Here is a 15,419-nt window from a genome sequence, read left to right on the forward strand (position 1 = left end):
TTCCTAAACATAAACTAAAAAGAAAAACATGTCAAAAGGACTCCATTAAGATTGTTATGTCCACTCTTACCTTACCTCTTAAGAGGGTGGAGCATTATTTTGTGGTGAAACTGATCAGCCCAAAAGGAAAGAGCTGGATCTGAAGGGTAGGAGTTGCCTAATAATACAGCCCACACAAAACACAGAAGGCTAAAGTCCTGTTAACCAATCTGGCCAAAGCACATCAGTGTCTTGTTAGTTTAGGACACTTTTAGTTTCAAGGAAAGAGCCAAGGATCACTAAACAGTCTTTTGTTTGTTTGTTTGTTTGTTTGTTTTGTAACATGAAAAGAGATTTAGATGAAACAGAATGTTGAGGCAGTTGCTGTACCACACAGCTCTGTTTTTGTTGTAAATCCCTCTAACATATATGATATGCTGGGGAAAAAGAGATTGTTTCTAGATTTTTGATTGAAATAGTCTGGAAATGATAACTTAAGTGATCTCTCTCACAGTTTTTTACTCCTTCTTAGTTGGTCTCCAAAATACAGTTTCAGACAAGGGTTTTCAAACTGTGGGCCACAATTCAAAAGTGAACCATGCCAGTAACTCACTGGGGCAGAACTCTTGGAAAATGCCAGGGACAACAACAAAAGGGGGAAACCTGCGTCTATGAACTTGATCATCAGATCCAAGTGACGCACCAGCATAATCCCTGTGGCGAAGCAGCAGGGTACCTGTGAGCATGTGCTGTCTGTGTAAGTGACATGATATTGCTGAGTGTGGGCATGCAGAGCAGTCAAGATGGGCAGAATGAGGACACAATGGCTTCAGGCAGCTAGCTGTGAGTAGAGAGTGTCTGCATTTCCAGCCTTGGGAGTATCTGGTCTAGGAGCAAGAGATGATTCTCTAAATGACATGCCAGGCTAGCGGCCAGGACACCACTAAATATAGGAAGGAGGCTTGATTGTGGATGGGACTCAAGTGATAATGGGCCAGGCTGCTTTTCTCTAAGTAGGTGGAGCCTGGTGGCTTTATACTGCCCTCTCATTAATGAGGAGTGTGGCGCAGAGGGGTATAGGAGAGTGAGTTGGGAGAGGGAGTGCTGCGAGGCCACCCGTTTAATTGGTGTTGAATGTAGTTTGAGTTTACTTAAATGCATTGAAGGTCTTCATTTTGTTGTTTGGGTGGGATAGAAGAGCCAAAACTTGACCAAGACATTTACTCCAGCAAGGTCTTTATCTCCATGACAGATTCAATTCTCATTCCTGATTTATTCTTCCAAACTTCTCTGCATTTGGTATTGAATATTACTCCCTGCCACATGTCTTTTGCCAAAATATTTTAATCAAATTACTATTCCTTGTGAGACCCCCCAAAATCCTCTAGAAAAGTTAGAAAATGCATTAAATGGTAGAGTAATGGAAGGACCATGAACATTGAAATTTAGAGGTAAAAGATTTTCATAGGATGCACTGATACATTAATTTCTTACTATGTGACTTTGGGAAAGTCATATATACTCCAACTTCATTATCTGTAAAATGGAAAAATGATACAGTCTCAAAGGTTTGTGAGGATTGATCAAGATATGGTATATGTGAAGGGGCTTCGTAAACTATAGAGTGCAGTATAAAAGTCAGTTCTTGCCTTAACTGTAGGATCAGCCAGTTTGAGAAATGGAGAAGAAACCACTGGGAAAACACCTGTGTAAAGGTCACCTTGGTGTTCCAGACTCTCAGGCCTATAGCCAGTTCAGTTCTCAGCAGCACTAACGGGTTGCCTAGACTAGGGATAAGTCTGGTGAAGTGATCATTAGTGACTGAAACCTTGGCTTAAGAGTAAGATGGTGCCATGTTACTTCCGATCACCTAAATCAGACAAAGACAGTGCTAGAAAAAATATATACACCAATATTCTTCATGAATTTATATGCCAAAAAAATAATAATAATAATCAACTGAAAACAATGGCAAATAATATCTGACATAATACAAAAACAGTTTTATACAATTTTGAAGTGGAGTTTAACCCTAGGAACACAAGGTTGATTTCACATATGAAAATCAATTAATGTGATTCACCAAATTAACCAAATAAAAAAGAAAATCAAAAAAATTAACTGAATAAGTGTAGTGAAAGCATTAGACAGAGCCCAACATCTATTCATGATAAAAATCTAGGAATAGAAGGAAATTTACTCAACCTGATAAAGGGCATATATAAAAAAAAATCATTATTATTAATTAGTGTAATGCTTTCCTTTAATATCAGAAATGCATCAAGGTTGACATCTCCAACTGCTCATATGCAACATTGTAGTGGAGGGCCTACCAAGTTCTACAAAGCTAGAAAAATTAAAAAGTATCAATTGGAAAGACAAGCTAAACAGATAATGTTCTACATAGAAAAGATCCATGAATCTACAGAAAAGCTTCTAGAATCACTAGGAGAGTTTAGTAAGGTTAGAGGAGACAAGCTCAATACAAAATAAATAAATAAATAAATGTGTTTCTATATACTAGTAATAAGCAATTAGAAAAAATAGCACCATGTACAACAGTGCCAAAAGCATGAAATTCTTAGCAAAAATTTAATAAAATATGTGTGAGCCTGGTACACTGAAAACAACGAAACATTGCAAGAGAAATGAAATAGTCCTAAATTAATAGAAAAACATGCCATAATCATAGAAAGGAAAAATAAAAAATCTCCCTAAATTGATCTGTTGAGTCAATGTACTTGCAATCAATATCCCACTATGATTTTGCAAAAATTGACAGGTTGTATCTATAATTTATATATAAATGGAAAGGATCTAGCCTAAACAAAACACCCTGGAAAAATAAGAACAAACTTGGAGGATTTACACTATTTGATTTCAAAATTTATTCTAAAGATTCTACAATCAAGACACCGTAGTACTGGCATAAAGATAAGAGTATAGATCAGTGGAATAGAGTAGCGGCTTTGGAAATAGACTTACACGCATATGGTTAATTTATTTTCAACAAAGTTACCAAAGCAATTCAATAAAGAAAAGTCTTCAATAAACGATGCTGGACAATTGGAAATCCATATAATAACAAATGGACTAAAAGAGGGTTTGTCTAAATATAATATTTAAAACCATCACATCTTTAGAAACAGGAGAAAATCTTTCTCATTTTGTGTTAGAGAAAGTTTTCCCTAAGACAAATAAAGCTAAAGCGAACAAAGCATGAACTCTAAAAAATGTTCATAAACTGGATTTCAACAATGTTAAATACTTTTTCTCTTCAAAGACTGTTAAAAATAAAAAATGCAAATCAAAGATTAGAAAATATTTATAAAATATACACCCAATAAAAGACTTATATCTAGACTATATAATTTATGAATCATAAAAATACAAATAAATTTTACATATATATATTTTACTTACAACTTAATTTGAAAATGAAAAAGAATCCTGTTGGCTGCGGAGGTGAGGCAGGGCGAGGTGAGGTGGGGGCGGGGTCAGTGTTTTCCACAGAGCCGGGGGAGCAAGACCCTGGACGCGTTTCTCTCAGAAAAGGAAAGGAAATGGAAAGGCCCATTCTACTTCATCCAGGGTGCAGACCCACAGTTTGGACTGATGAAGGCCTGGTCCACTGGAGACTGTGACAGCGATGGAGATGAGTGGGGGCAGGAGATCCATCTAACTGAGCAAGCCTTTAGGCCATCAGCAGGCTGAACCCTGTTGTTTTGTGTGGCGACCTCATCCGTTCCATGCCTGCGACGCCCTGGCGAAAGGAGCAGACAGAGGACCTGCAGAGAGTGCTCAGGAAAGTGGACAGCGAGATCCTGCTGGTCCTTGTCAGCCGCAACCATGATGTGGGCAATGTCCCCACCCCTGAGACCACTGCGGAGTTCTAGCAGACTTGGTGATATGACTATTTCAGCTTCTGGGTCGGGAGCATCCTATTCCTCATCCTCAACTCCCAGTTCCTGTATGATGCCTCCAGGTGCCCCGCCTTGAAGCAGGCCCAGGCCCAGTGGCTAGACCTCCAGCAGCTGAGCATCGTAGGGCAGCAGAAGTGCCATCGTCTTCCAGCAAATCCTGCCGTTCCTCCAAAGCATCGACAAGAACGACTACTTCAATCTCACCAAGACCGTTCAGAGGGAAATGACAGACAAGTTCGCCAAAGCAGGTATCAAAGCTGTATTCTCAGGCCACTACCACAGGAATTCCGGGGGGCATCTGCAAGAACCTTGACATGGTGGTGTCGTCTGCCATTGGATGTCAGTTAGGCAGATACCCATGGGCTCCAAGTCATGGTGGTCCCTACTGAGAAAAATCACTCAACAGTACTATAGTTTAGATGAGTTGTATGAGAAAGGAATAGAAGTTGACCTGATGGATTTGATGAAGACAAAATGATTGCTGTTTATGATTCATTTACAGTTTCCTTCCACTATTTTTTTGTTTTGTTTTGTTTTGTTTTATTGTGAAAAACACCAGCTGTACACAACCACTTATTGACTATAAAAGTATGCCAGGCAGATTTGTGAATTTATGTCCTTTTGCATAAATCAGAGAGCTGGGTCCTATCCTAAATTATATTTGAAATAGAACTGCTCTCCCTTTCAAAAAGAGAAGAGGGTGGGCGTTGGAGCCTGGGAATATAAAAATTAAATGATATTGGAATATCTCTGTATGGGTGTTTGAGTAAAGCCCTCTAATGATGTGTTCTCTGCTTTTGAATTAAATTATTTTCAATTAGCATATGGTGAAATGTCTACCTGTGGACCTTAGTCCCAAATCGATATCCAAGTCCAATCTTTCATTAATTCCTTGAACAAATTACATCTTTGTTAAATGTGGTCATGACTCCCATGCTTGGCAAAACAAAGGTCATCTCCTTTCCCTTCTAACAAAAGAACAATGTGCCCCATGGCCAAAGCCAGGTAGACTCATTTTAACAAGGAGCTGAGTAGCCAACATTTGCTGTTAAATTCTGAGACTTCTATGATTGCTGATGATGCAGTTGATACAAGTCAAAGTTTTAGATGGCCTTCTCAATGATTCGAAAAGTAACTTTGCACGTAAATTAGCCATGTACAGAAATCTCATCCAAGGGACTAGAACCAGAGCCGCCTCCTCTGCAGTCGCTCAGCAGCATGTTCTGAGTTTATTCACATTCACGTTTGATGCTTCAGTGACTCTGCAGGTCGGTGTCCTCATATAATCAGAGTGACCCCTCCATTTGTGAGACTCTTTACTGTGTGTCTACTTGAACAGAAAAAGTGGGATCGATGCAAAGTTCTCCAAAGAAACAAAGACAAAATTCCAGAGCAATGGAGCATGGATGGCTAAACTCAGCATTATTTTCACGTAATCCGTGTTGCTTCATCTTCTCTGTAGCTCCTGACCACTGTCTTAGTTCATCTACATAGCCTTTTCCAGCAGTTATCTCAGTGGACAAAGAACCTAGGTACTTCCAATCCTGCCAGGAACATCTCACAGCCTTACACAGTAGCACTCAGCCATCCAAAAATGCCTTTAACAGCCAACTGGTTACAAATGAACTGCAAAGTCCATTAATATGAAAGACTTTCTTGTTAAAAAGTTTATGCAACGTAGCAAAACCATGAGAAATTAAGTAGAAAGATAATTAGATATGTAAATTCGTGAGAAAGACAAAAAGTTAATTATAACACAGATCAGTGACACACTGTAGCCCATTGTTATGTGGCAGAAAAAAATTAAAATTTTTTAAAATTAGAAAAGAAAGAAAATGGAAGATTTGCACAAACACTTCATTAGAGAAATGCACATTAAAATTAAATGAAATACAACTACACACACATTAGATGGTTTAAAGTGACAAAATTAACAATACAAGTGTCGGCAAGGATTTGAATGAGATGGAACACTCATCATAGGAATGTTTTGAAAACAATTTCCAGCTTCTTATGAAATTAAACTTATATTTACTATGCAACCTGCTAATGTTACTCCCAGATATTACCCAAGAGAAATGAAAGCAAGTTTTTCTGGTCTGATTTTATAGTTTTTTATGTGTTATATAAAAATTTTTTAAATTTATACTTAAATATAGTCTTTTGTGTGCCACTTAACAAACTAGAATACAATAATATGAAAAAAATCATAGTGTGAGAAACAACTCAAATTTTAAAGGATGATAACTCAATAATAAAAATTAAAATACATAGGGTAAAACTTAAAGGTGATAAAATCTCTCAAAAGTATAGAAAATGGTCAAAGAGATAGAAAAGAGAAGGATAACTTGTATACCAGATTAAAGAAACACTCTGAATGAAAATGAAAATACCCAGTCTACGGCCATGCCACCCCGAACAAGCCCAATCCTGTCTGATCTCGGAAGCTAAGCAGGGTCAGGCCTAGTTAGTACTTGGATGGGAGACCACCTAGGAAGACTAGGTACTTTAGGAGTAAAAAATAAAAAAATAAGGGATTGAAATGGACAAGGTCCAATTTCTTTGGCGAGTTGCCTCACCAAAAAAATTAAAAATAAATTTAAAAAAATAAAAGAAAATGAAAATACCCAAACACATTATTGTGAAATTTAAAGACACTGTGGATAACAATCTTAAAAGCTTTGAGGGAGGAAGGGGAGAGAGAGGTGATAGCAGGGTGGGGTGGGGAGGTAGAGAAGAGAGGCAGATACATTCACATCATATATAAAGGAAAAAAATGAGAATGCTACTGGAATTCTCAACAACAATACTGCGATCTGGAAAAGAGGGTATCCAACACAGAGTAGAAAGATAGTTCCAGGCTCATGGCCATGCCTCAGGTCTAAAGAGCAATCAGTCCAGATACATACAGAAGGACGGAAGCCTCCAGGAGAAAAGAAAAATTGATAGATTGTCAATTTCCATATGCTTGGACATTTGGAAATTAATATTGATGAGTATTTGATAGATAGTACAGAGTATGTGAAAATATAAAGGAGAGAGAGATGGCATTGGGCAATTACCCAGTTTCAGGAAAAATTTCAGATAGTACAAATAGGAAACATAATTAGAGTGACCAACCAAACAACATTATTTGGTTCTGTCATCATGGTTATTTTTATAGTTCTAATAATATAAACATTAAGTACTGAGAATGAAAAATTGTAGTATAACTTTTTGGAAGGGTAGGAAGAAGAACTGGGGTGGGAGAGTGTTAGAGAGCTAAATCCATGTCTACTTTAAGTGTAAGTAATACATTCAAGAAATATTTATTAATAACTATTACAAGTTAGCTCCATTATAGACTGACCAGTGAATAATAGTCTAAAACAGAGGAATCCTTTCATTATGGAAGAGTTTGAAACTTTGGCAATAATACCCTTCATATCTAGGATTTGCTGCCCGTATTCATTCACAGTTACAATGAGGCAAGGAGTACCAGGAAGATCCAAGTGACGTTTCTGGGTTCCACGCATAGTCCATTCTATCCCCATGAGTAAAAGCAGCTCTTGTTGATTAGGATTATTTCTGCCATGATGGTGAATCTACTTCTTGTCTGCTGATCCCAGGCATGAGGTGTTTGAAGTACCTTAGTGGCAGCCACAATTTACAGTTTAGTGGGACACTTGCCGTGTCCTTTGAGAGCTAACACCTCCAACCCTCTAGAACCCAGAATTGCCGAGATGTGAAACACAAAATCCCCTAGTGGACCATTGGAGGCAATGATAAATGGAGCCATTCCTACTTCTACCTCTTGGTTCCAGGACCTGAAGAATGCCATTCTATCTGTTCAGAGTTTTACCTCTGAGCTGCACTTTACCTGTGCTTTAAGACTGTTCTGGTATTCTGTGATGCTGCTGCTGCTGGATGGTGTGCTGTGTGTTATAACCAGTGGGATCCACGATCATGGACATATATCCCTATTTCTTTCAATATGCAGTGAGTCTCCCATTCAGATGCTAATCAGTCATTCCATAATAATGATGCTGGATAAGGCTCTGCAGAAAAAAAAAAGCAAATCTATACTGAGAATGCATGTTTTGGGGCCTTAGTTCTCCTCAATGAGGGGATAACAGTCTAAACATTCAAATGCTTTGGAGCTTTGTGTCTGTCTTTTACTATTAAACTTTGGTCTTCTGCTCAGGCTGGACGTAAGGACCTCTTCGTATGGTTTGGTTTTGTTTTGTTTCGTTTGGTTTGGTTTGGTTTAGGACCTCTTTGTACATTATCTATCAAAGAGACACTCTGGCTCTCACACTGAGCCATTATCTGTTTACTGGCTAATCATTAATGATCTGACATCTGTCTGCAGAGCAACTTAGCGGTAACCAGCCAACTCTCTGTCTCTGAAGAGATTGTTTTCAAAGGTTTGAATCACCACACCTACAACAGTGTTCTCCACAGGAACATATTCCTAAGTAGCCATCAATGAAATCTTTGGTAATTGAGCGGCCACTGTGTGCCAGGCACAAAGCATGCTAAGCTCATGAACCAGGATAATGAACTCTTCGCCCACCTGACAATAAGTTGAGTCAGACTCGAGACCCATCTTACCATATTTTAGATTGAACCAAACTTGTTACCACTTGCATTAGTCCAAGTCCGCTGAGAAGCAGATGCCAAGACAAGATTAGATGTGTAACACCTGTCAGGGGAAATGAGGTGGGAGCTACAGGAAGATGAAAGAGCCATCAACCTGGTGAGGCTGATGGTAAGGATGACAGAGAATTCATGAGCCTAAGTCCATGGGAGGAGTCCTACATCTGGCAAGAAGAGGCTTACTTTAAAACTCCTGTTCCTTTTAGTTTTTTTCAGTCGTTTAAGCAGGAGGTAGCCTGTGGTGAGCATGACCTCAGTGCTAATGTGGGAATGATTGATTTTAGAGTGTAGCAGCAGAGTCCGTCACTCACACTTTCTGAAGTAGTAAATCTGAGAAGTTTCACAAGGAACTTAAATATAAAATATAATGTTCATTTCATTAAAAATTATTTTAAAAATTATTTTTAAAATTAACGGATAATTCACTGTTTAAAGCAAAAATGAGAGCAATGTGTTATGGGGCTTATAATTAAGTGAAATTAAATATAAGACAATAATTACAAAGAATGAAATAAGAAATGGAAGTATACTCTTTCAAGAGTTTTTTTTTTGATATATAAGTATTATTTCAAGACAGATTTTGATAAGATAAAGTTACATATTGTCAACACCATTAGAGAACACTAATAAAATGGGATATAATTAATAAGCTAAGAGAGAAAACCCTAATCCAAAAAAGGCAGGAAAAGAGGTGGGGGGAGAACAAAGTCCAGATGAGATGAGTAGAAAACAAATAGCAAGATTGTAGGCTTACTTCAATAATTCCAATGAATATAAAAAATCTAAACATGCCAATTATGATGCAGAAGAAGTTACACTGGATAAAGATAAAACAAAAACCAAATTGTACACAGTTTAAATGAATCACATTTTAAATACATAGATTTTCTTTTATAGATGGAGAGAGAGATACTGTGCAAGAACTAATCATAAGAAATCTAAAATAGCTATAAATTTCTTGGGACTACATCAAACTAAAAAGGTTTTGCACAGCAAAGGAAACCATCAACAAAACAAAAAGACAAGCTACTGACAGGGATAAGATATTTGCCATGATACATTCAAAAATGTGTTAATATCCAAAAATTTATAAAGAGCTTGTACAATTTACCACCAAAAAAGCAAACAATCTAATTTAAAAATGGGCAGAAGACCTGAATAGACATTTCTCCAAAGAGGACATACAAATGGCCAATAGACATATAAAAGATGCTCGATGTCACTAATCATTAGAGAAATGCAAATTAAAACCACAATGAGATATTACCTCACACCTGTCAGAATGGTTATCATCAATAAAGCAACAAACAACAAGTATTGAAGAGGATGTGAAGAAAGGGAACCCTCATGAACCGTCGGTGGGATTGCAAATTGGTGCAGCCACTGTGGAAAACAATATGGAGTTTCCTCAAAAAATTAAAAATATAACAACCTTATAACTCCAATCCCACTTCTGGGTATTTATCCTAAGAAATGCAAAACTCTAATTCGGAAAGATTATGCACCCCTATGTTCATTGCAGCATTATTTAGAATAGCCAAGATATGGAAGCAACCTAAGTGCCCATCAATAGGTGATCAAATAAAAAGATGTGGGAGGAGACTGGGCAAAATGGCACAGATGATAGTGGGTTTTGTTCATCTGCTCTTACAAACACATCAAAGTTGTGATGGAAACATGGAGCAAACAGCAAGCAAAGTCACCTGAGGTCTAGATGAACAGAAGCCCTACAACTAGGGAGAGAAATAAGAAATCACTCTGCAATGGTAGGAGGTAGGAGGGGGCGAGGAAGCGAGGGTGCAAGGCTGCCCAGTCCCTAGTGGCTGAGTGGGACAGAAGCTGTAGCAGCGACAGCTGCAGACACCTCTTAAAGGGTCGGTGTTCCCAAGAAGACTTTTGTGGTGATGGATTCCATCACTATTTCTGAGCACTAGTGCCCAATTGGAGGACCAGGGACTTATAGGGGAACACTAAGTTGTCTGAGCAAGAGCCAGAGGCAAGGCTTTCTCCTGGGCAGAAGTGCTGGGGGAATTCATAGTTCCTCTGTTGAGCCCTCCCCACTCCCAGTGTGCAGGCTCAGCGCCGCCATAGCTGAGAGGCCATCAAACTGTATAACAGAGGTCGCTCTGCCCGGAGGATTCCCTGAAACTCTGCCTCTCCCAACTTGCAGCTCTACCCAAGCCTCATCCAGTTGTGTCCTTTGTGAGTCCTGTGCAACTTGCTGAGTAAGCTCCAAGACCCACACTGGTGACAGCTGACCTCAGGTTCTGGTATGGTTTCTTGAGGCAACTATAAGCACAGCATCTGTGGATTGCTTGCTGACTCTTAATAAGTGGCCCTGGAGGGGCGCAGGGTGGGGCTAAACTTGGCCTGCAGCTGAACTGCCTCTGGACACCTACTATGCAAAGCCACGCTAATAAGACTGGGAGACTTAGGAGCTTTCCTTAGTACATAGAAACAGACACAGAAGGAAGTCAAAATGGGAAGACAAAGAAACAGAAATCATATGAGAGAACAGAACAGAGATCCAGGAAAATGAAGTCAAGCAATCTAACAGATGCAGAGTTCAAAACACTGGTTATAAAGATGTTCAATGAACTTAGGGGAAGTATAGATGAACTCATTGAGAACTTTAACGAAGAGATTAAAAAAACATAAACATGGGAATGGAAATTATAAAAGTGAACAAATCAGAAATAAAGAATACATTATCTGGGATGAAGAGTATATTAAAAGGAAGTAACATAGTGGATGAAGAGGATCGAACCACTGATACAGAGAACGAGGAAGCCAAGGTCACCAGATCAGAATAACAATCAAAAGGAAGCCAAGACTATAATAATAATTTAAGGAGTCTTTGGGACAAAATTAAGTGTAAAAACATCCATGTAATAGGGATACTGAAAGAGGAGATGGTGAACAAGAAGTGGAAAACCTATTTGAAGAAATAATGATGGAAAACTTCCCTAACCTGGTGAAAGAAATAGATACACAGCTCCAGGAAGCTCAGAGAGTCCCAAGAAAGAGAAACCCAAAGAGGCCCACACCAAGACACATCATTAAAATGCCAAAGATTAAATACAAAGAGAGAATCTTAAAAGCAGTAAGAGAAAAGCTGTTAGTTACCTACAAAGGAGCACCCATAAGACCGGCAACTGATTTCTCAAAAGAGACTCTGCAAAACAGAAGAGCTTGGCACAAAATATTCAATGTGATGAAAACCCAGGATCTACAACCAAGAATACGTTATCCCACAAAGCTATCGTTTGGAGTCAAAGGACAGATAAAGACCTTCCCAGATAAATATAAGCTAAAGGAATTCATCAACACCAAGCCAGTATTACAGGAAATGTTGGAGGGACTTCTTTAAGAAGAAAAAACATGTATCAAAAACAGGAATAAAGAATGGTAATAACTACATTCCTATCAACAAATACCTCAAATGGAAAAGAATTAAGTGCTCCAACCAAAAGATAGAGTGGCCAAATGGATAAGAAGACAAGACCCCCACATCTGCTGCCTACAAGAGACTCGCTTCAGATTAAAAGACACATACAGGCTGAAAAGAAGAGTATGGAAAAAGATATTGCCTTGATAGTCCTAGAGGATATTGCGTTAAATGAAGTAAGTTAAGTAGAAAAAGACAAATACCACATGATTTCACGTACATGCAAATCTAAAGAACAAAATAAACAATAACAGCAATAACAGAAACAAGCTATAGATATAGAGAATATTTTGAGGGCTACTAGACAGGAAGATGGTCGGGAGGGTTGGTGAAAAAGGGTGAAGGATTTAAGAAATACAAATGGATAGTTAAGAAATAGTCATGGAGATATAAAATGTAGCTTAAGGAAAATAGTTAACAATGTTGTAATACATATGTAAAGGGAAGAGGAGTACTAGATTTAGTGGGGTGATCACTTGAGCTCTAATCACTATGCTGTACAACTGAAACTAATATATTATTGTTATCCAACCATAATATAAAAAAACTCATTGAATTGTACAATGTAAATATGAGCAACTAATTGTCTATTGTATTTCAATAAAGCTGGGGGAGGGGAAATGTGATACATATATACAATGAAATATTACTCGGCCATAAAAAAGAATGAAATCTTACCATTTACAACAACATGGATGGACCTAGAGAGTATTATCCTAAGTGAAATAAGTCAGACAGAGAAAGACAAATACCATATAATTTCACTTATGTGTGGATCTAAAGAACAAAATAAACAAACAGAACAGAAACAGACTCGTAGATACAGAGAACATCTAATGGTTGCCAGATAGGAGGTGGGTTGGAGGGCTTGGTGAAAATTGTAAAAGGATTAAGAAATACAAATTGGTAGTTACAAAATAGTCACAATATAGTCAATAATATTGTAATAACTATGTATGGTGCCAGGTGGATACTAGTCTAATTGTGGGGATCACTTTGTAAATTATATAAATGTCTGGCCACTGTGCTATCCAACCAAAACTAATATAAAATAACATTAAATGTCAAAAAAAATTAAAACAAAAAACGGCAAATGTTCAACAATTAGAGGATTGGTTAATTAAATTATTATTGGTTAATTAAATTATTATTGGTTAATTAAATTATCTGTGCTCATATTAATATAATATCGTGCAGTAATTAAAAACCATGTGGTGAAAGGATATATATTTTCTTGGGAAATATTCATGATATAGAGCTAAACAAAAAAAGACAAGAACAGTATACACAAAAATAGCTTTAAGTTAATAAAAATTATCAATTACCTACTGAAAATGCCAAGTGTGTGCAAACCAAGTTGTGGTTGTCTCGGATGGGGAGATTCAAACTTTTTTTAGCGATTTTCTGTTCTTTTTCAAGTTTTTTGTATTGTGCATATAGGTTATTTATATAATTTGACTTTTTAAAGTTTAATAAAAGAAAACCCAGCTCTGCAAAAAAAAAAAAAGCTATGTTTCTGACAGGGCAAATTTCAAGACATGAAATATTAACAAAGGTCATGAAAGGATATTTCATAGTAATTCAAGTGTCAAGTAATAAAAAAAAACCCACGTAATTCTAAATGTGTTATACAGAGCTCATTTAACACACTTAACACTAATAAACTTTAAATACATAAATCAAATCCTGACAGAACTGAAAGGAGATACAGAAACATTCACAAAGTTAGAGGTTCAATACTCCTCATTTAGTAATTGATAAGGCAAATAGACAAAATCATTATAGACATAGAAGACTTAAATAACATTATCAACTGACATGAACAAAGTGACATTTCTATAGCACCTCACTCAACAATAGAACATAAATTTTTTTAAGAGCACATGGAAAATTCACTGAGATAGACTATATGCTGGGACATAATTTGTAATAAATTGAGAAGTTAAAACAGAGTATATTCTTTGACTATTGTGGAATTAAATTAGAAACAAAGAACAGATCACTGCAAAAACTCCAAATATTTGGATCTGAACTACACATTCCTAAATAATCCAATTATTTAAAAAGAAACTATAATGGAAATTAGAAAATATTTTTGAACTAAGTAAAAATGAAAACAATGCTGAGCATTGTGTGGTGCAGCTAAAGCTATTTCTGGAGAGAATTTATAATTTTAAATGTATATGTTAGAGAAGAAAAATGTTTAAATCAACAACTGATGTTTCTCACCCTAAAGACCTAGACATAAAAGAGCAAACTGAACCCAAAGTAAGAGGAAGGGAAAAATTTTAAAAGATGAGAATGTAAATTAATAAAATAGAATACCAATAATTAATAACGAAAATTCATTATAACAGAATGTGGACCTTTTAAGAAATCGACAAAATTGATAAAAATTCTAGTTAAGCTCATCAAGAAAGAGATATAAAATAAAAATTAATAACATCAGAACAAAAGGGGGTAATCACTACAGATTCCACAAATATTAAAAGAAGAATAAAGGATATTATGAACAACATCCTGCCCATAAAGTTGATAAATTAGAGGAACTGGAAATTTCTTTAAAAAGATGCAATTTAGTAACTCACAAAAGAAGAAATAGAAAATCTGAATAGTCCTAAATCGATGAGAGAAATTGACTTTATTATTGAAATCCTTCTCACAAAGGAACTTGCAGGCTAAAATGACTCTATGTTGAATTCTTCCAAAAATTTAAGGACAAAATATAGATAAACCATGATATGAAAGAAGTAAATCGAAGAGCAAGAGTACAATTTATGTAGTAATTTTTCAGTTCTTCTTCTTTAACTTGAATGTACAGAAACATTAGCTAATTGTCACACTAGAAATTCTCTCTTTTTTGGCTTCTGTGAATTTCATGAATTCAAGAAATATTTACTTAACCTTTTACTATTCTATCTTTAAATATTTCTGTTTGGAACAATTCACCATTCCTCTGTAAACAGAGTATATCCTAATTTGTATTTTGACCCCTTTTTTCCCAAGCTCTGATACTCCATTGTTAATTTTTTACTTATCTCTTCCTTTTGGATGTTTTTGCCAGCATTTCATCATCTCTACTGAAATCTATCTCCTTATTTATTCATTTCTGTCTTCCTATTCATGGTTTCCCTGGCACAAAATTTTAGTCAGATTTGATTTGTGCTTCTTTCTTCTCCTTCCTTCTCTCCCAAACCATAGAGATACTAAATCTTGTTTTTTCCTGATCTTATCTATTGGTATTGTTTTTACTTTACTATTTCCACAGCTTGTGAAACTTTAGCTTATCTTCTTGCTCTGACTCTCTCTCTGTTTTAGCTAATCCTGTATGCCACTGCAGTCTAAAATATCTTTTTCATCCGGGGTATAGTTTTGAATAATATTAATCATGAAAATAATAAAAACAACATAATACTTTTATGTTTCCTGTG

General features: G+C 36.6%; 2 pseudogenes; both read left to right on the forward strand.

Moving 5' to 3' along the window:
• The first annotated feature begins 577 nt into the window (after nt 1-577).
• LOC105296877 lies at nt 578-4,380 on the forward strand (annotated as a pseudogene).
• A 1,918-nt stretch (nt 4,381-6,298) lies between these two features.
• On the forward strand, nt 6,299-6,417 carry LOC111744266 (annotated as a pseudogene).
• The last annotated feature ends 9,002 nt before the right edge of the window (nt 6,418-15,419 follow it).

The sequence above is a fragment of the Pteropus vampyrus genome, unplaced genomic scaffold, assembly GCF_000151845.1.
Source record: "Pteropus vampyrus isolate Shadow unplaced genomic scaffold, Pvam_2.0 Scaffold130, whole genome shotgun sequence".
In the NCBI taxonomy this organism is placed as follows: domain Eukaryota; kingdom Metazoa; phylum Chordata; class Mammalia; order Chiroptera; family Pteropodidae; genus Pteropus; species Pteropus vampyrus.